Genomic DNA, 22,985 nt, shown 5'->3' on the forward strand with positions numbered 1-22,985 from the left:
CAGGCACAGACCATAACTATGCTTGATGCGTTAAGAGGTGTATGCTTGTAATGTTTAACTCCGTAAATAAGTCGAGAAGTGCGCAATGTTTGGCTCCAGTTCACAAACTGGCTTTCGGGAATAGAACAAAAAGGTCCTATTTTATAGAATTTGAAAAATATTTTATAGTACCATTTTCTGTTCCAAGACGTGCTTTGTGAGTTGATAAATCGTTGATCAAACGCTGATGCTCATCATGTTTGGTCTTCAGTTCACTGACCTGGTCCTCAAGAGATCGGGCCACTTTTCAAGGTTTGCCTAAAGCCAATATGCAGAATTTTCAAAAGATGCATAATTATATGAAAGAAACAGGTTTAGCGATATTCAGAACCTTACCTTGTTTTTGGACACGGATTCCATATTACTAGCAAGGTCATCAATTTCCATCTTGAACTCACTCTTTTCTTTCTCAAGTTTCTGTTTCACACGTTGCAGATTGTCAATTTGTTCCCCAAGTTCTGCGACACTATCAGCCTGCTTCTTACGAAGAGCAGCAGCCGTGGCTTCATGCTGTAGGGTAGCTTCTTCCAGATCACGGCGCATCTTCTGAAATTCTACTTCTCGTTTTTTGTTCATTTCAATCTGTGCTGAAGTTGCACCGCCAGCTTCTTCTAGTCGTTCACTGATCTCTTCAAGTTCCCGGGAAAGATCAGCTCTCTGCTTCTCAGTCTTAGCACGAGAGGCACGTTCAGCTTCAATTTCTTCTTCAAGTTCTTCAATACGAGCCTAAGATGAATATGCATTGTTATAACTACATAACCTTTACAAAGGAAGCATTGCTAATTTTGCTGGACAGATAAATTACCTGTAATTCTTTGATCTTTTTCTGTAGTTGTGAAGCCAAAGCCTGCTCATCTTCAACTTTGCTTAGAAGTTGGCTGATCTCAAATTCCTTCCTTTAATAATGAGTGAAACATTGAACTAAATCACTCAATTATAAATTTCTGTGTTAGTACTTAACTCACAGCAGAAAATGATTTTCACTGACATGCTGAGAGTTGGGAATATATATAATGCATCCTTAATTATTATCAAATTACTTTCTATGAAGAGTGCTCTAGTTTGAACGATTATATTCAGAAAGGTACAATCACAAAAGTATCACAGTATCAAATGGTTGAGTTAATGAGTTCAATTTTCTTATCAACAGGACAAGTATTAAAAATATACATAGGAAGTTGAGCAAAATATAAGATAAATACTGACTTTTTCAGCTTCTCATCAAGTTGCTGCTTATCATTTTCCAAATCCATTGTGGTCTCTTGTGACAACTTTAAGTCACCTTCAAGTTTTCTCTTAGCACGCTCAAGATCCATGCGAAGTTTCTTCTCCTGCTCGAGGGAACCTTCAAGCTTTAAAGGAAAGAAAAATATTTGATCAGGATTTGGGTCAAACAATGCTTGTATCCTCAAATCCATTTGACGTGGGGTTTAAGAAGACTTACATCATCAACCTGTTGCTCCAGCTTAGTCTTTGTTTTGGTCAGAGTGTTGACTTTGTCTTCCTCTGCCTGAAGATCATCTAGGGTCTGCTGATGGGCCTCTTGGAGGGCTTTCTTTTCCTTAGTTACTTTAGCAATGTTTTCATCAAGAGAAGCCATCTCTTCAGTGAGGTTTTTAACCTATGTTCATCAGAAATAAAGCATACCGAATAATTTAATGAAATATAGTCAACACATATGAACATTCAGCAGTACATTTTTAAAATCGCCTATTTATACCTTGTTCTCAGTAGCATGTTTTTCTTTTTCAACTTTGGCTAAAGTGAGCTCCAAGTCATCAATATCTTTCTTCAGTTCTGAACATTCATCCTCCAGTTTTCTCTTCTTAGCTGTGAGTTCAGCATTTATCTCTTCTTCATCTTCTAATCTTTCATTAGCTTCTTTCACTTTTGCCTCCAGTTGAATTTTATTCTTAATCAATCCCTCACATCTTTCTTCTGCATCTGCCAGAGTTTCACCTTCCTGTACAAAAGTTTAACAGTTAATTATATCAGGCTTTTTTTTTAATGTTATATAGAAATTTACGATAATAAAATTGTAAACATTGATACCGATTGGACTTGGAGTTCAAGATCATTCTTTTCCTGTACAATAGCCACCATTTTCTCTTCTAATTCCTTCCTTCGTGCTTCAGATTTGGCAAGTGCCTCCTTAGTTTTCTCAAACTCATCTTTCATATTTGCCATTTCCTTCTCAGTTTCCGCACTCTTCAGAAGAGGTTTGATCTTGAAATACAATTGCATCCATGGCCAGTGTTTGACATTTGTGAATGCACGGATGTTGTACTGTAGAGTGTACAGTGCTTCCCTGAATAATACAGTTAGACAGAGGAACACAGTTAATAATCATCATTCTATAGATTTTGTATCATAAGAAACTCGTAGAGTATTGTATAAAAGTTTTTTACTGACTAATTTACTTTTTTGATGTTTATATGTGATGATGTTTACCTCCTTTCCATCATTCTCTTAAATTCAATCCTCATTAGGAATCCACGACAAACAGCCTGGGTACGGGTCACAAGTTGTGACAACTTTTCATCTCGCATCTCTTCAAGTGCACCCAAGAGACCAGCCTTGAAGAACACCTGAAATAAATTTAAGTAAGTGTTCATGATCAATGCACAAAATACAATAAATTTAAAAATTGGTATTTAATTTGGATTTACATTGTTGAATTGATACTAGAAAGTTTGTATGACATTTGCATTGTGCATAAATGGTTCATCCCATTGAAATGGAATGGTTTGTAGTGTGTCCAGAGAAGCTCCATATATCTAAGCCCATAATCATGCAGGAACAATTAGGCAACTTTTATGCTACCCAATAATAAAATGAAAGCTTTATTTTCAGGTTATCAGCCTGTTATTTCACAGTGAGAAACTTGGATTTTAAATCTAACTACCTTTGTGTGTCCAAATTTGTACTGTGTATGATCGACATCAATGGATCCCAGTAGCTTTTCAGAAGCCTTCTTGCTATCAATGAACTGGCCTTCGGGAATGGCACTTGCATTAAGAATCCTGTATCTGTTGTATTTGAAGTTAAAGCACGTTATTGTTTTTTCTCATTAGAATTGCACATATCCACAATTCCACAGAATAGAAAATGTATGAGCTGCTTTTAAGAACCGTTACCTTTGCTTGAAGTCACCGTAAATGATTCTGCTTGGAAATCCCTTTCTGCAGATTCTGATACCTTCAAGCACACCATTACACCTCAGTTGGTGCATGACAAGGAAGTTATCCATAGCACCTGGTGAATGCAACAGAATGATTAAAATGTAGCACAACAATTTTGTCATGACCCAAAAAGTTGAAAACAAATGGCTGCATCTATTAGTTAGTGTATAGGCAGGGAATCATACTTGCCTGGTGTCTTTGTCTCATTGGGTATTAAACAACGCACAAAGTGTGGATGTGTGGTTCTCAGGTTAGCCATCAGCTTGCCTAAGTTTTCCTGAGAGGTGAAGAAAAAAGTAATTTTATCACCTGCTTTGTCCCGTGGTATTTGTAACAATAATACAATATCGCTGCCAGACTTCTTGATCATATTTGACACAGTGTGACTATGATTTAGTGGCGATACTGAAACATGGTTAAAGGATGGTCACGACTGGGAGTTAAATATCCGAGGGTATCAAACTATTCGGAAGGACAGAATGGATGGTAAGGGAGGTGATGTAGCTCTGTTATTTAAGGATGACATCCGGACAATAGTAAGGGATGACATCGGTGCTATGGAGGATACGGTTGAATCCATTTGGGTGGAAATCAGGAATAGTAAGGCGAAAACGTCACTGATAGGAGTAGTCTATCGGCCACCAAATAGTAACGTTATGGTGGGGCAGGCAATAAACAAAGAAATAACTGATGCATGTAGAAATGGTACAGCAGTTATCATGGGGGATTTTAATCTACATGTCGATTGGTTTAACCAGGTCATTCAAGGCAACCTTGAGGAGGAGTTTATAGAATGTATCCGCGATAGTTTCCTAGAACAGTATGTAATGGAACCTACAAGGGAACAAGCGGTCCTAGATCTTGTCCTGTGTAATGAGACAGGATTGATTCATGATCTCATAGTTAGGGATCCTCTTGGAAGGAGCGATCACAATATGGTGGAATTTAAAAATACAGATGGAGGGTGAGAAGGTAAAATCAAATACTAGTGTTTTGTGCTTAAACAAAGGAGATTACAATGGGATGAGAGAAGAACTAGCTAAGGTAAACTGGGAGCAAAGACTTTATGGTGGAACAGTTGAGGAACAGTGGAGAAACTTCCAAGCGATTTTTCACAGTGCTCAGCAAAGGTTTACACCAACAAAAAGGAAGGACGGTAGAAAGAGGGAAAATCGACCGTGGATATCTAAGGAAATAAGGGAGAGTATCAAATTGAAGGAAAAAGCTTACAAAGTGGCAAAGATTGGTGGGAGACTAGAGGACTGGGAAATCTTTAGGGGGCAACAGAAAGCTACTAAAAAAGCTATAAAGAAGAGTAAGATAGATTATGAGAGTAAACTTGCTCAGAATATAAAAACAGACAGTAAAAGTTTCTACAAATATATAAAACAAAAAAGAGTGGCTGAGGTAAATATTGGTCCTTTAGAGGATGAGAAGGGAGTTTTAATAATGGGAGATGAGGAAATGGCTGAGGGAGTGAACAGGTTTTTTGGGTCGGTCTTCACAGTGGAAGACACAAATAACATGCCAGTGATTGATAGAAATGAGGCTATGACAGGTGAGGACCTTGAGAGGATTGTTATCACTAAGGAGGTAGTGATGGGCAAGCTAATGGGGCTAAATGTAGACAAGTCTCCTGGCCCTGATGGAATGCATCCCAGAGTGCTGAAGGAGATGGTTAGGAAAATTGCAAATGCACTAGTGATAATTTACCAAAATTCACTAGACTCTGGGGTGGTCCCGGTGGATTGGAAATTAGCAAACTTGACACCACTGTTTAAAAAAGGAGGTAGGCAGAGAGCGGGTAATTATAGGCCAGTGAGCTTAACTTCGGTAGTAGGGAAGATGCTGGAATCTATCATCAAGGAAGAAATAGCGAGGCATCTGGATAGAAATTGTCCCATTGGGCAGACGCAGCATGGGTTCATAAAGGGCAGGTCGTGCCTAACTAATTTAGTGGAATTTTTTGAGGACATTACCAGTGCAATAGATAACATGGAGCCAATGGATGTGGCATATCTGGATTTCCAGAAAGCCTTTGACAAGGTGCCACACAAAAGGTTGCTGCATAAGATAAACATGTATGGCATTAAGGGTAAAGTAGTAGCATGGATAGAGGATTGGTTAATTAATAGAAAGCAAAGATTGGGGATTAATGGTTGTTTCTCTGGTTGGCAATCAGTAGCTAGTGGTGTACCTCAGGGATCCGTGTTGGGCCCACAATTGTTCACAATTTACATAGATGATTTGGAGTTGGGGACCAAGGGCAATGTGTCCAAGTTTGCAGATGACACTAAGATGAGTGGTAAAGTGAAAAGTGCAGAGGATACTGGAAGTCTGCAGAGGGATTTGGATAGGTTAAGTGAATGGGTTAGGGTCTGGCAGATGGAATACAATGTTGACAAATGTGAGGTTATCCATTTTGGTAGGAATAACAGCAAACGGGATTATTATTTAAATCAGAGGTGGGCAAACTTTTCCGTGCAAGGGCCACATTCAGAAATTCACAATTTTAAAGGGCCGCATAGTATATTAAGTAAAATAATTACTTCACCCGGTTATGATTCTGGGCGCCTCATATAGAACATAGAACATAGAACAGTACAGCACAGAACAGGCCCTTCGGCCCTCGACGTTGTGCCGAGCAATGATCACCCTACTCAAGTCAATGTATCCACCCTATACCAGTAAGTAACCCAACAGCCCCCCCATTAACCTTAAATTAAAAAAAAAAAAATTTTTTTTTTTTAATGACTTGGTGGGCCCGCGGGCCGTAGTTTGCCCACCCCTGATTTAAATGATAAAATATTAAAGCATGCTGCTGTGCAGAGAGACCTGGGTGTGCTAGTGCATGAGTCACAGAAAGTTGGTTTACAGGTGCAACAGGTGATTAAGGAGGCAAATGGAATTTTGTCCTTCATTGCTAGAGGGATGGAGTTTAAGACTAGGGAGGTTATGCTGCAATTGTATAAGGTGTTAGTGAGGCCACACCTGGAGTATTGTGTTCAGTTTTGGTCTCTTTACTTGAGAAAGGACGTACTGGCACTGGAGGGTGTGCAGAGGAGATTCACTAGGTTAATCCCAGAACTGAAGGGGTTGGATTACGAGGAGAGGTTGAGTAGACTGGGACTGTACTCGTTGGAATTTAGAAGGATGAGGGGGGATCTTATAGAAACATATAAAATTATGAAGGGAAAAGATAGGATAGATGCGGGCAGGTTGTTTCCACTGGCAAGTGAAAGCAGAACTAGGGGGAATAGCCTCAAAATAAGGGGAAGTAGATTTAGGACTGAGTTTAGGAGGAACTTCTTCACCCCAAGGGTTGTGAATCTATGGAATTCCTTGCCCAGTGAAGCAGTTGAGGCTCCTTCATTAAATGTTTTTAAGGCAAAGATAGATAGTTTTTTAAAGAATAAAGGGATTAAGGGTTATGGCGTTCGGGCCGGAAAGTGGAGCTGAGTCTACAAAAGATCAGCCATGATCTAATTGAATGGTGGAGCAGGCTCGAGGGGCCAGATGGCCTACTCCTGCTCCTAGTTCTTATGTTCTTATGTTTTCCACCTGACTCAAATTTATCAAATCTTAGTTAGCTATATACTGTTAATTAAAATTTGGTTTGTTGTATACTGTAAATATGCATGCCCTTTTTTAAAAATTCAAAGTGCCTAATTCTTCTCTTTTCCAATTAAGGGGCAATTTAGTGTGGCCAATCCACCTACCCTGCACACCTTAGGGTTCTGGGAGTGAGACCCATGCAGACACGGGAGTAAATATGAACATCAGGGAAAATCATACCCTAAACAGAGCAGATACAGTCTGGAAGGAAGAGCCCTTCTTTTTTCCTTTCTTGCCAGAGGCTTCAGCTGCAACAAAGCAACAAATTAGTTTGTTCTAAGTTGATAAGGAAATGGGGGATACAATGTGAACGAAAAGCAATAACAATCTTTGAGTGTATTAGAAATTTACCTTCAGCTGATACTACGTAGAGAAGAGCCAATAGTTTCACTGATGATTTTTGGAAGAGTCCAATTACTGTTTCATTCAGTGGATCCTTGTTCTTGTCCAGCCAGCCAGTAATATTGTAATCCACAGTGCCAGCATAATGGACCAGTGAGAAGTGAGCTTCAGCCTTTCCTTTGGCAGGCTTGGGTTTCTGGAAGTTGTTTGACTTACCAAGATGTTGATCATACAGTTTATTCTTGAAGGAAGTGTCTGACGCCTTGGGGAACATGCACTCCTCTTCCAGGATTGAGAAGATACCCATAGGCTGGGGAAATGACAAAGCTGGTTTAGCACAGGGATAAATAACTGGCTTTTGAAGCAGACCCAGGCAGGCCAGCAGCGCGGGTTCAATTCCCGTACCAGCCTCCCCGAACAGGAGCTGGAATGTGGCGACTGGGAGCTTTTCACAGTAACTTCATTTAAAGCCTACTTGTGACAATAAGCGATTTTCATTTCATATCATTTCATTTCATTTTCATTTCAGATAGTTGACACTTAGACGCTTCAACTAATAAGATGGTGCCTATAGAAATGTATTTCAGTTCTAGTTCATGCCTTACATGATATTACTGACCTTTTCAATTAGTTCAATGCAAGCAGCCAGATCCATCCCAAAGTCAATGAATTCCCATTCAATTCCTTCCTTCTTGTACTCCTCTTGTTCCAGAACAAACATGTGGTGGTTGAAGAACTGCTGCAGTTTCTCATTGGTGAAGTTGATACATAACTGTTCCAAACTGTTGTACTGAATATGTAGAGAAAAATAATGTTTTATTTATTTGTTAGGTTGTGTTTTCAGTGCTGTAAAGTTTCGATAATTTATTTTGTTGCTATTTATGTTTCTGATTCTTACATCAAAAATTTCAAACCCAGCAATATCCAGCACACCAATGAAGAATTGTCTGGCCTGTTTTGTGTCCAATTGCTGATTGATACGGACAACCATCCACAAGAACATTTTCTCAAAAATTGATTTGGCAAGGGCACCAACTGAGTTGTAGACCTGAAAGAACACAATATACATTTTAGACAAAAGCAGCAGTCTAAATCAAATGTAATAAATGTTTACACACGTGTTATTTTAGTAAACTCATTGGAAAGTATACCTGTTGAACAGTTTGACCTTTGGTCACAAATTCATTGCCAACCTTCACTCGTGGATAACATAAAGCCTTTAGCAAATCTGCAGAGTTGAGTCCCGTCAGGTAAGCAACCTTGTCAGCATCTAATAAAATAGAAAAGATAATAAATATATAATATATTTTACAACAGTTAATTTTCAATTTGTAATGCAATGAACACTGAGGAATAAAATTTTATTTTGCTTAGTTTACATGTCTTATGTCAATGCTGGGAGATCATGTGCACAATGGCTAGCATCCCTGCCTCTGAGCTGTTCAATCCTCATTGCAGTACTTGATGGCCAGGAAAGGTGCATTCATAATGTGGACAAACAGGTTGAGTATCAACCTGCAAATCCTTTCAACACACATCAATGACAGGCAGTAACCATGGGAGAGATTCCTGGTCAACCTGGAAGGTAAGTTAAAGCTTCTGCTTTCTGTACCTCCAGACAACATCATGTAAAATGTATGTTGCTATAGAAACTCGGACTCCTTGAATGAGATGTAATACACAACCAGTGATCTTTAGATCAACACGTACATATTTTCAATGCAGTATTTAAGACATTACCGCGAAACAGATATCAGAATGGCTAATGCAAAATTTTGTTCCTGTATCCAACAGAGAATGTTATGTTATTCTTATATGAACCTTTAGCTTGTTGGCTAGGTGGCTAGATTGCAATGCAGAATGATGCCTACAGCATGAGTTCAATTCCTATAGCGGCTGTGATACTTCATGCAGGCCTGCTTTCTCACTTGACAACACTTATGGAGTTGTAGCCTCAGGCTATGTATCACCAATAGTCTCTCTCTTGTTAATGGAAAGAGATACCTGTGGTCCTTTGTGGACTATGGCTAAATTGCTTAGATGGACAAGATAAAATAATAATATTTTCTTGTCACAAGTAGGCTTACATTAACGCTGCAATGGATTTCATGTGAAAAGCCCCTAGTCACCACATTCCAGCGCCTGTTCGGGTGCACAGAGGGAGAATTCAGAATGGCCAATTCACCGTCTTTCGGGACATGTGGGAAGAAACCGGAGCACCCGGAGGGATAGCATTTGGTACATATTTATATCACAGTATGTCACACTCTACACCAAAAGGGTTACTTTTTAATTGCAGTCAATTATGTTTTTTGTTATGCAGAGTAATTATGATTTAACAGTTGGTTTATTAGGTGTATACTGGAAACGATTCCTCTGCCATTTTTCCGGCATCAGCCAAATTATGAGCTGTCCTAATTCACCCATATTTTCCAGTATATCCGGTGATACAAGTCCTGAGGCTACAAGTCCACAATTTGATTTTCTTTCTTGTTCCCCAAGTATTATGCAGAAGCTGATTACATCCCTAGCTCTCGGCAAAAATCAAGTGAAATTTCAAAGCCTGCAGCTTGCAGAAACAATAGATTTATCAGCCAGTAATGTTCAGCATATATGGATTAAATAACTGATTAAAGGACAGTGATCTCTATCTCTACAATCTAATTGGCTGAAGGAATCATGATACTAACCAAAGGCATACAGGCGCTGGACTAATGAAGGAGATGTAGACAATTTCTTCCACATTTAATAATGGCAGCAAGGCTGTCAATGTTCACCATCATTACCCTACCTAAAGTGGCAGAACCTTTGGGAGGCTACACATGCACAGAATAATGTGGAAATTCAAAAGTTACTGTCAGTCACTCAAGGCTACCCCAGACTCTGACATTGAGGTCCCCAACCTGCAATCAAGGGAAATAAAGTGAACTGATGAGAACTTCCTCCATGCCACAGTATTCACAAGAGCTTTCTTTGAGGTCAATAACGCAGAATTGGCCTCACAATATAGAACATAGAACTGTACAGCACAGTACAGGCTCTTCAGCCCAAGATGTTGTGCCGAACTAGTCTGAAACTAAGATCAAATCAACCTACTCCCAATCATTCTTGTGCACTCCATATACCTATCCAATAACTGCTTGAAAGTTCCTAAAGTATCCAACTCCAATACCATAGCTGGGAATGCGTTCCACGCCTCAACCACTCTCTGAGCAAAGAACCTACCTCTGACATCCCTCCTATATCTTCCACCATGAACCTTATAGTTATGCCCCCTTGTAACAGCTACATCCACCCGAGGAAAAAGTCGCTGAACGTCCACTCTATCTATCCCTCTCATCATCTTATACGCCTCAATTAAGTCACTCTCATCCTTCTTCGCTCCAATGGGAAAAGCCCTAGCTCCCTTAACCTTTCCTCATAAGACTGACCCTCCAATCCAGGCAACATCCTGGTAAATCTCCGTTGCACCCTTTCCACTGCTTCCACATCCTTCTTATAATGAGGTGACCAGAACTGCACACAATACTCAAAATGTGGTCAACCAAGGTCTTGTACAGTTGCAGCATAACCTCACAGCTCTTAAACTCAATCCCCCTGTTAATAAATGCTGACACTATATAGGCTTTCTTCACGGCTTTATCCACTTGGGTGGCAACTTTCTGAGATCTATGGACATGAACTCTGAGATCTTTCTACTCCTCCACATTCTTCAAAACCGCGCCGTTAACACTGTAATCCGCATTCAAATTTGTCCGACAAAAATGAATCACCTCACACTTATCAGGGTTAAACTCCATCTGCCACTTTTCAGCCCAGCTCTACTAGGCTGATCATATAGTCCCAATATGTTAAAATAATGTCAATATTGTATGAGATTGAAAATTGAAATATTGCAATAAACCACGGGGGCAATATTGAGCCCTCTCTCCATCCGTAAGAAAGTTGGCGCGAGCTTGAAATCCGGACAGAAGCGAAAAACACGCTTCTCTCTGGCGTGATTAACTTTTGGAATCTCTGCCCCCCCTTCCCCGCCAGTGGAGTAGTGCAAATGGACTGGCATAATTCCGGGATTTTAATACATTAGCATGTCATCAGTGAGCACTCTCTCCAGTCCTCCCCCCACCTCATGGAATCTTGATCTAGTGCTTGCATGACTTAATGCGAGCATCATTTACACCAAGTGTGGCCAAGCGTAAGGCAGTCTAATAAAATTTCTCCAGGAATGCAGAGGTAAATATAGCCCCAAGAAGGGGGGAGGAGGGTAGAGGGACATGGCCGGGCAGTGCCAACCTGTGTCGGGCACTGCTCAGGCAGGATTCTGGTGGGAACCCCATGAAGGGGTGCATATATGTGTGGTGGGGGGGATATTGGAGGGATGGGAGAATCTGCCTGCTGGTGATAACTGTCGGTGGGGGTGGGGGGCGGTGGGAACCCCCTTTCTTCCGGAATGTTTAAAGATGTTTCTAAGAGGCTCAGGATTCAAACAGATTTGTTTGTTTGTTCTTGCTGATACTGACACTTTGCCATTTTGTGGTAAGGTTTGCCCTATTTGATAGATGCCAATATTTTTCTGAATTTATGAACTTTAGTAAATACTGCAGTGATATGAGATATTTGAAACTGTTACCTTCTGTGCCATCTGGCTCTGCCTGTTCCTCACGTTGCTTTTGCTTGAATTTCATGTTCCCAAAGTGCATTACTGCACCAGTGAATTTGTAGATGCCCCATTTCTCATCATTGGTGAAACCCAGGATATCGATGGCAGTCTTTAAACCCAAACAATAGATTTCAAATTCAACAAAATTATTTGTGCTGAAACTGTTTCAGCTACTTCCTTGTGGAAACTTTTGAAATTTACTTTGACACATCTTTATGCTCAATCTTCAACTTTAATTATTCTAAATTTTAACTTAGCAGGTAGGGATTGTAAGTTTTATTTTTTTTAAATAGTATCATTATCTATTCATGTTCCATATCATCTTCATTCTGGATTTGTGTATTTCCAAAAAATACTTATTGGTGTTAACTGCCTAAAATGGGTATGCCTTATGGTATACATGTCCGGATCAGAAAATACAACTAAAAATACAACAGATGATACTCACATCAGTCGCCACCAATTCTTCCGTATCATCAATACTTTTGACAGAAATCTCACCCTGGCTGATAGATTGATAATCGTACGGGTTTGTGGTAATGAGACAAGCCTCTGCAGAATGCAAAATAAAGGTTTTGTCAGAGAAATTGTGAGAAACGGATTGAAAGTTCTGAATCACCCAATTTTACAGTCGGCTTTCCCTCTTCCATTTAGGCCATTTGTCAAATTCAGTTTCAATTTGACATTTGACTAGTATTCACTATACTGACACACAAATGAATGCATTTACAAAATGTATAACAGATAAAGTTGACAAATAGCAAGATGAAATCAGAAGTTAATATCAGATTTCAATTCAATCGATCCATTAATAGGATGAGATTAAGGTATATTGCATTGCCACCTTAGCAAAGAAAAAGAAATGAAGGGAGCAACTTGCCAAACCTTCCATCCTTACCAACAATTTCTGGTTTGTGGTTGGTCATCATCTGGTAGAAAATGTGGTAACTCCTTTCCGCTTTCAGCTGGAATGTTACTCTAGATTTTTCCAGTAGATCTAGAGAGAATGTACACACGCAGATATGGAGTTACTGAAGAAAGAGTGTGCATGTCCAAAAATTGACTTATGGCTGATGTTTGCAAATCACGCTCAGCAGAACTTACAAGTTTCAATATCTGCAGAAGACAGTTTCCCAGTGGTGCCAAAGTGAATTCTGATGAATTTACCCTGGAATGTAAAGATTATTCAAATCAGAGATTCAAAGCATAATTTCACAACAGGAGCTCAATTTGTATTATTGAATCATAAATTTTGATATACTTGATTTCTAATAAGTGTTGTGGACACGAGGGGTTACAATATGTGGAATTGCAGGAAACGCGCAAGAAACTTACGAAGCGAGACGAGTTGTCATTTCTCACGGTCTTGGCGTTACCAAAGGCTTCCAGCAATGGGTTGGCCTGGATGATTTGATCCTCCAGGGAGCCCTGCAAAAATACTTTTGGTTATCCAGAGTTGGAGCATTTACCAAGTCAAGGAATGAATTAGAGCCAAACAACCAGAAATTGGAGAATTTTACGGTATCGATTTTCTGTTACCTGCATCTTCCCGGATTGTTGAGCCTCTTTCTTCTTGGAGTCGCCACCTGCAGCTCCAACTGATGCAAAGTACTGGATGACACGTTTCGTGTTCACAGTCTTTCCGGCACCAGATTCTCCGCTGGACGGGGCGGGAGTGAAAAAAAAACGAAGAAGTCGAGAATTAGCGGAATAATAAAGCGATTAAAAAAGAGAGATCAATTCCAACTGCAGGTGTTAACAACCATCCTCTGCGGGAATATGTGAAAGTAGCAACACTTACGTGATCAAAATGGACTGGTTTTCACGATCTGTAAGTAAGACGAACGTGAGATCAACGCTCAAAGTTCAGATAAGTTTTATCGAAATTTGTTCCGTGGTTCCGATTTTGAATGAGAATGAAATGAACACCCAACAAAACGAATTAAAACCACCATACTCACCAGTTTGCATGAACTGATAGGCGTTGTCAGAGATGGAGAAGATGTGTGGAGGTGCTTCCTGACGCTTCTTGCCTCTGTAGCCGGACACGACCTCGGGGTCGTACACTGGCAACCACTTGTAGGGGTTCACAGTGACACAGAACAACCCAGAGTAGGTCTGAAGTCGGGGGAAGGAATGAAAGATCTTTAGTTTCTTCAATTATCTTTATCATTGTGCAACCTGAAGCTCCTGTACTTACATAGATCATCCAGGCTGCATAACGCTCTTTGAGGTTAAACAGCACAGATGCTTCATTCAGGTGGGTCATCATAACCATGTCCTCGACTTTATCGAATTTTGGCGGATTCATTGGGAGGACATCCTCATCTTTGACAGTTACTGTCTGAAAAATAATCCACAAACCTACCACTGTTAAAGAAATGTGGCTTCTCGAATACAGTAAAGCGTTTCAAAATGATTTACATATTTTCAATGTTTCAACTGACCCTCTTGTCCAACAGTGTCTCCACGGTGGCTTTGCCACCCTCTTTGCTCTTGACTGTACCTTTGACATACAATTCTTTCGGGTCGGAGACATAACAAGCGGTTTTAGCGTCGAAAGGTTTGTTCTGAGCTTCCAGACGCTCCTTGTCACTTTTACGCAAATAGGACGCCGCCTTTCCAAACACTGCCATTTCTGCATCTCCCATGGCTTCGGCTTATTGCTAAAATGGAAAGGTTTGTTTATATAAATAATAAAACCACCATCTTCTGTTGCATTATTCCGACAAGAGTATACAAGTCCTTAGTTTATCATAACGCAAGATCACCCACATTTGTATTAATTTAGCCACTGCTTGTCGGAGTAAAATTCAGTTAATTCCTCCTATCCATTTACGTTTGGATTGTGATACCTTATTTTAATTTATTTTGTTGCGTATCGCAATACTTGGTTAATGTTATAGCAGCTCATTAGCAGCTTCCTTTATCATCCCAGTTTAACGTTTCAAATCATTCAAATAGTTGGTGTTTTGTGATTTGAATGGCGCGGGATTGTAAAATCGTTTTAAGACGCTAGCTACCGTTAGCAATTTCTCACATGAAACATATTTGTCACTATTTCCCTGGTCGCGTTTTAAAATAGGGACTCAAACGCTGCTCCCATATTACTGCCAAAAGACTGAAGGTGGCTCCAGATGTTGAAACCAGAGCAATTTTGTATCGCTTGATTTCATAGTGGTGCAAATGGAGCAAATAGTTCTGGAGTCCCACGTTAATGTATCTTTTGTTATCATGTTCATTCACATGGCGTCTTTTGATGTTTATATATATGTTGCCTGATAACTGATTTAAATGTCGGTCAGTGCAATGTAAATTATACTGGCTCATGTTGTTTCAGTGCGCCAAATCCTTCTTGAAGAAGTCAAGAAGTCACTCGAGGGTTTGGTGATCATTCCTTCGCTGTTGTGAAGAATGTGCGGGATATTTTTATATAATTGAATTGCCACTTGATACCGTGGCTTATGGGTCTGAATCAGCTGCTTGTAACTTTGAGTTATTAAAGCTTGATGAACATGCCATTAAACTCGATGCCCTTTGTCTGAAAGTTAACCACACTTAGCATCAGAATCAATTTCAAACAATGACATTAAACTTCTCGGATTAATTTTCTATTCAAGAAATGCGGTTCACATTTGCTTGTCTTCGCATCGGTTACCTCTCTCAGCTCAGGTGAGAAAAATATCCTTCACAGCAATTCTAGCAGAAGAAAAGACAAAACAGACCAATCAATGTTATTGCGAGCAGAGTTAATATACCAATTATGTCATTTGACCATTACTTATTTGGAGATCATTTTCTAGATTTTTTTCCTGTCACATTATTATTTCACATAGTCCGTCCCGTGTCCCCCTCCCGCCCCCAACCATCCCTGGGATAAATATCGGTCCCCTAATTAAGATAGAGAAAGTTAGTGAGAAACTTACCCGACGCTTGGAGACCAGCAACGTTCTGTGTTCTCTGGACAACATATATATATGTTTCCGTTCCTGTGGGCACAGCACATCTATATTTAGTGTACCAGACAACGCTGAACAGATTTTCTTATTGAATTAACTGAAATTCTAATATCAGGATACAATTACAGAAGTAATGTCAGCAATTTGGTTTAGAATTTTTTAGTATTAATCCCAGTCATCAACATGTGTGTGTCCATATAAGTTGAAATCTTAAAGCTGTCAAATGACAAGTTATAGAATCTTCACTCCTCGGAGCCTTTAAAATAGTCTTGTGCTGACCAGGTGGCTCTATCTTGGGAAGCATGGGCTGCGTTTATCGTTTAGAAATCTGTTCACCAGAAAAACAAAACCTTGCTGTTTATAAATCCACTCAGTCCTTCAGTGCTAATATAGGTTTTGAAAGTTAGGCCTCCAAACCCTGTATCAATATGCAACATTTAGCTGGAATTAAAAAAAAAAAACATGCAAAATTGCTGATATATATACGTATTTGTAAAATATCATTAAATACCTTTCTTACAGACACTTTTGCATATTGTTCCAATAATTACGAGCTATATAAAGGGTGAATTAAAGACACTGGCCAATATTTGTTGGTGCCAAAATGAGCAATTTGTAGCAAAATTATCGAATTTTGTTCTTCATTTATCATTTTACCGGCAAATGATAAAATTTAGCTGAGAAACACCAGCACAATTAAGCTTAAAAATGCAGAAGGTGGACTTCTGGTGGTGGGGTTGTGCTGAGCAGTCGCAGGAACAATGGCTCTCCTCAGTGGTGGACTGGCCAGGGTGTCAGCTTGCCCGATGGCAAGTGGGCCCCTGATGAAGTGGGCCCCCTACATCAAATAAAAATGCAATAAAGAAACAAACACAGACAACTGTTTTAGTAATAAAAAGGAATAAGAAAAAAAAGAGAACAGGACACAAATAAGCAGTGCATGAAAAGGAACGAAGCAGAGAAGGTAGTGGAAGGATGTGGAATATGGGGGCCCGGGTCGGGCATAATTAAGGAAATTCCATGTTTTCAGCAAGAGTGTGTGAATTTAAAGATAAAGTTACAATTCGTGATTTTAGATGGTCGGCAACTTCAAAGGATATCAAGCAGTAGTCTTGGTTCAGCCGGTACATCGATCCGGGTCCCGGAGAGCCAAGAAGGGGCCCATGAATCTCTGAAGGGCCCTTAAAAATTATAATTAATTAGATAAATAAATCTCCAACTTCTTTCCTGAGATTTGTATTCTAACTTAATAAAATATAATTGTTTTTAAAAAGAGCAATACCAAATAAAAATGCAATAAAGAAACAAACAAATAATCACTCAGTGTATGAAGGAACAAAGCAGTGTTAAACGGATGTGAAAAGGAGTGGGGGGGGGGGGGGTGGGGGCTGGTCCACCCGGGTCGGACATAGTTGGAAATCCACGTTTTCAGCAAGAGTGTGTGAATTTAAAGATAAGGTTACAGTTCGTGATTTGAGATGGTCGGCAACTTGAAAGGATATCAAGCAGTACATAGGGTCGTGAGGTCACCGAAAAGGAGAAGCAGTACCTTTGACCGTGAATCATGAGGTCAAAGATATTGAAGTGATAAGCCATGATCGGTAAACTCAAAGGGTTGTGACTTGTAACACGACACTGGTATCAAACTGGACATGTTAACTTTGGTCGTGGGACCATTCTTAATGTCTTACTATAGTCGGACCAAACTTCTAAGTTTCAACAGTTGTCTCAGTTGCTTGCTGGTGTGAACACTGGACAGTGGATTGTCTCCTCTTCTGAAGCTGCATAGGCCACAGTGGTACTGATTAATGAACATAGCCTATTGAAGTGTAAGTAAGTTATTTTATATTGTTTATCAAGTAGCGGTTTATCTGGCGTTCCTTCAAGTTATTCTTGCAATCATCAATATTTATTTTTCCCAATGTGGGGTATTTTTAATTAAGTTTTTATTTCAGGAATATTACCCCTACCAGCATGGAAAAGAAAAAGCATAAATCTGGGTCACTAAAACGCAAAGAGCAAAAAGAAGCAGAAAGGAAGGAATCAGCCAAGCGATGCAGGCCTATTACAGAGTTTATAATACAACAAGCACAATCCACATCAATACCCAGTTCTGCAACAAATAATCAAGAAGCAAGAAACAATGCTCATGGTGATGATGCAATGATATGCGAGTTACAAGAACAGAGAAGGGCTACTTTGAATGTAGAGACAAATACAAGTGCATCCATTACTAATCAATCCAGGCCCAATATTTCTTCTGGCTTCCTTGTTCCGGTATCTGTACTGCCTGTAGTTGCAACATATGAACACATAGCTTCAACTTGTGACAGGGAATCAGATATTCCTTCAAGCATAAATGACTTGGTTTCTGAAGCACATCCTGTAAATGAACCTACGCAAGAAAATGAAAGATCAATTACTGGAATCTTCCAATATCCATCACGAGAAAAGCTAACACTGTTTTTTCCTGAACATCCACTTCAGCCACTTGTTGATCTGCCATTTGATGCTCGTTTGTATGAGAGGAAAATTATGAATGACTCAGGCCCAAGAAAATGGCTAACATTTAACAAAGAAAATAGATGCTTATATTGTTCATACTGCTTAGCCTTTGAGTTTCCCAACACTTGTAATCCATCACCCTTTGTACATGGCTTTAGTGACTACAGGCGTATTAGCCAGAGCTTGACTTTACATGAATCGACAACATATGTCAGAAATGCTCAACAATATATCAGTGTGGTTAATGATGGCACGTTAGATAAATTTTTTGCAGCATCACTAATTAAAAGGAAAGAAGAAGTATTGAAACAGAGAAGTATTGTCATGAGGATTATAGACATCATAAAGATGTTAGGCAAGCAAGCACTTCCTTTTCGAGGTCACAGAAATGAATCGGCCTACACTCTAGATAATGAGGTTCTGAATCATGGCAATTTTTTAGCTACAGTGCAATTGATGGCAAAATATGACCCCATTATGGCAGCTCACGTTTCTGCAGTGCAAAACAAGTCTAAACAAAGAATCAAACGATTAGAGCAACAAGGAAAGGCTCAAAGTAAAGGCCGTGGTGGACTTGTTACATACCTGAATAAAACAACTATAAACATGTTAATCAAAATTATGAAGAATATGATACAAGAAAGAATTAGTCATGAAGTTTCTCAAGCAAAATATTATTCTATTCAGGTTGATTCAACACAAGATAATTCATCCATCGATCAGTTTAGCATTATTATTCGGTATGTGCTTAAAGGTATTATCTGTGAGCGACTACTTTCAGTTGTGCCAAGTAATGATGGTACAGGACAGGGACTTTTTGATCTATTGATTGAAACATTACAGCAGCTTAAAATTGACCCCCAAAAATGTTTATCTGATAGCACAGATGGCGCTGCAAGCTACCATGGCCAGTATAATGGTTTACAAATTTAAATTGCTGATGTTGCTGATCAACATGTTCATATATGGTGCTATGCCCATGTCTTGAATTTGGTGATAACTGAAACAACAAAATGTTGTGTGCCTGCAGTTTCTTTTTTCAATTTGCTCCAGAATATAGCAACTTTTGTGAAAGTATCATACAAGAGAATGTCTGTATGGGTAGAAGTTGTTGGAAAACATCTAGGACAAGAAAAAATGAAACGATTAAAGCTAATTGGTGAGACCAGATGGTCAGGAAAATCCAATGCAGCAACAGCTATATTTGGACGTTTTGATGATGCCGCTGCCAGTACTTTCGTAAATCTATTGACATGCTTATCAATGATACAAGATTCAGAAAAGTTTGATGCAAAAACAAAACATGAAGCAAATGTTTTACTTCAAAGTCTTCTAAAGTTTGAAACCATTATGACAGCATTTACTTACTTGTATATATTTGAAACTACAACCCCGTTACCAAGTTAACTACAGACAAGTGGTTTAGATATGTTTACTGCATGGAGTTTGGTAGATTCACCTACAACAAAGTTGAAGGAACAGACAAGAACATTTGATAACGTTCACAGCAAGGCTTTGGAATTTGTAAATAAATGTAATGACAGGATTTCACAGATGAATATGGATGAAAATCAAACATTGGAAATTGATGCGTTGGTAACAGCATTGCCAGTTAAGAGGCAGAGGAAGAAGAAAAGAATGGCAGATGAGCTTATTGATGATGAAAGAAATTCCTCAGATTCTCTAGCTGATTTTCGAGTAAATGTGTTTAACCTAATAATGGATCGCATTGTCCAGTCACTAGAATCACGCTTTGTACAACACAAACAGTTGTATAAAGATTTGTCCTGCTTGGACCCCGCAAAGTTTAAAACTATTGCAGAGAAGGGCCTTGAAGATGAAGCATTGGAAGGTATTATTAAGCTGTTTCCACAAATCAGCAAAGATCAAGTAATATTGGAATTGTTTTCTTTTGCTTCAAACTTTGATGTATTAAAGCTATTGCTTAATGATGGTGAGAATATGGATTCCAGTTCAACAATTGTAAAATTTGCAGCACTTGCCCATCGTGTGTACTAAAATATCTGGCATCCAACAGACTTCATGACAAGGCATATGATAACCTTTATGAACTTTATAAAGTCATCTGCACACTATCAGTTACTCAAGTCCAATGTGAGAGGACATTTTCAAAGCTAAAGATCATAAAGACAAGGTTAAGAAATTTGCTGTCTGAGGATAATTTGGAATCATACATGTTGCTATCCATTGAAAAGGAATTGTTAGATGAATTGGATGCAGAAGCAATTATTGGCAGATTCGCACAATCATCTAGCAAACACAAATGATTGCTCTTAATATAGTGGACTGCTTGCAATGCTCTATTGTGCTTTTGAACTATCTGTTAATGTGTAAATTGTGCAGTAAACAATTTTAAAATATCAACCAATTACTTAAAATTTAAAAAAATTAAAAATTCAATTATAACATTCTGTATTTAAATTTGGTATCTACTGCCAGTAATATGTACAGTACATGTACACTGTAATTACTAAGAAATACACATTTTTTCCACAAAAATTTTAAATGTACCCTTTTTTCCATATGTATTTTTTGAAAATTTTATTTATTCGTTATGAAAATTAAATGATAGCATTGTAGTTGTGGGTGGGCCCCCTTTGTCTCCTGGCAACCAATATTTTTAGACCCAGTCCGCCACTGGCTCTCCTCTTGGAAACAGCAAACTAGGCACTTTTAACCCGAAAATTGTCCGCCAAGCCAACCCGCCCCCCCCCCCCCACCCCCGCCTCCCAAAAGAAACCACCACAAACCCGTTTTACGACTGCGTAAACGGGCTGACCTGACGACTAATTCTGGTGTGCAAAAGGGGCCAGCACGGGACCTGCATCATTCGCATGACGCCCTGATGACGCGGGCGGCGCTGCATCGCATAAAATGTGCGAGAGCGCGCACAGCCCTGAGACCGGCGAGATGGACGCCTCCCGCCATGCCGCCTTGAGGTTCAGGGATCGTGACCGCGAGATGCTGCTGGATGTGGTAGAGGAGAGGAGGGTGATCTTGTGCACTAGACATGGCCACCGGCACCCTGCTAGCACAGTCCGGCGGAATTGCCGTGAGGTGGGCACGGTGGGGCACACCCCACGGACGGGTGAACAGTGCCGCAAGAACATGCACAACTTGACAAGGGCAGCCAGGGTGATTACATCGAGACCTGCCCCTAGCACCACCCAACCCCTACCACCCATATATGTAACAGTAAATCCCCCCTAGGAGGGTTGCCGAACCCCCCACCGGACTCACATGGGCTGCACACACTCCTGAGAGCCGCCTTGGCCGGCTGCTCAGTGCTCCCATGCCATCATCTGCGCGGGATGCTGTGTACCGGTAAACTCTGATGCTTTGGCACCCCCCCCCCCCCCCCCAGGAGAAGACCACCCACAGCCACAGGGAGTGTGCGAGAACTGGAGGGGGTACACCTGTACTGCACCCCTTCACAGTACATGAGCAGAGGGCACTGGACCTCGTTGGCGGGGCCTGGGAGCGGGAGGTTGCCCTTGCCAGATCGGAGGCGCACCAACAAGTGAGACTCCCCTGCCTGGCTACACCCGTTCACCCCACTTCCCCCCCACTACACACCCTCACCCCATTCCCCCCACTCAGTACACCCTCTCCCCCAATTCCCCCAGTACACCCCACCCTCTGATTCGCCCCCCCCCCCCACTACACCCCCTGAGCCCAGTCCGCGTGTGTAACGATACATGCTGTATTGTGCGTTCCAGAACCTGCCGCCGATCGTCCTGGCCCGTCTGGTGTCCTCGTCCACGACAAGTGCCAGGTCCAGATGCCCCCATGGACGCACGCCACGGCGGGGAGGGTAGACGGCAAGGAATGCCTTCCTCTGTCACTGGGACACAGGAATCCGAAGCACAGAGGACGGAGAACCAGGACAGTGATGAACAGAGTATGGACACCCAGGACAGCGACAGCCCTGAAATGGAGACGATGGACACTGACGCACATGACAGCCTGGACAGTGATGCACAGAGGACGGTGAGCCAGGACAGTGATACACAGAGGATGGCCAGGCAGATGATGAACAGACCGGACAGTGCCCCTCGGATGGGGGCGACCAAAGAACATCGGCCCAGGGCTCGACGCAGGAGCCCCCAGACTTTGGGTCCGATGAGGACATAGACTTGGCGTCACTGCAGTCACCCAAACCCCCCACCATCGCAGAGACTCGCACCTCGGTTGGGCATTTTTGTGATGAGGCTTCTGGGACACAGACTGGTGTGCACCACACAGCTGAACAACAGGTGGAGGTAGGAGCAGCCAAGGGGCCGGACGGTTGGAGGGTTGCCCAGCCCCAGCAACCAGCTGCGGCCCAGACAGTTCCCGGGTTCCTGGACTTTCCAGTCCCACCCATAGACCCAATGCAGTTAGAAACCCAGGGACTAGACAACAGGATGATGGCCAGCTTCCAGCAGCTGCAGACGCAAGTGGAGGAGTCCATCTGCGTCCAGGAGCAGGGAGTGGTGCTGGTCATGGCTGCCACCCAGGCCTACACCACACGGGTGGCGTCCGCAGTGGAGGCAATGTGTGCAACGGTTTCAGCCATGGGTCAGGGTATGCAAGGCATGGGGCTTCATGTGCATACGTCATCCATGGCCCAGGACAGGGCTGCCCTCTCACAGGCAGCCATGTGCCAGAGCCAGCTGGACA

The 22,985-nt window shown here is 41.0% G+C and overlaps 1 pseudogene; it reads right to left on the reverse strand.

The window, feature by feature from the left end:
* Positions 1–15,814, reverse strand: part of LOC119953672 — a 31,205-nt pseudogene extending 15,391 nt beyond the window's left edge.
* Positions 15,815–22,985: the final 7,171 nt, after the last annotated feature.

Source organism: Scyliorhinus canicula, chromosome 18 (genome assembly GCF_902713615.1).
Source record: "Scyliorhinus canicula chromosome 18, sScyCan1.1, whole genome shotgun sequence".
Taxonomy (NCBI): domain Eukaryota; kingdom Metazoa; phylum Chordata; class Chondrichthyes; order Carcharhiniformes; family Scyliorhinidae; genus Scyliorhinus; species Scyliorhinus canicula.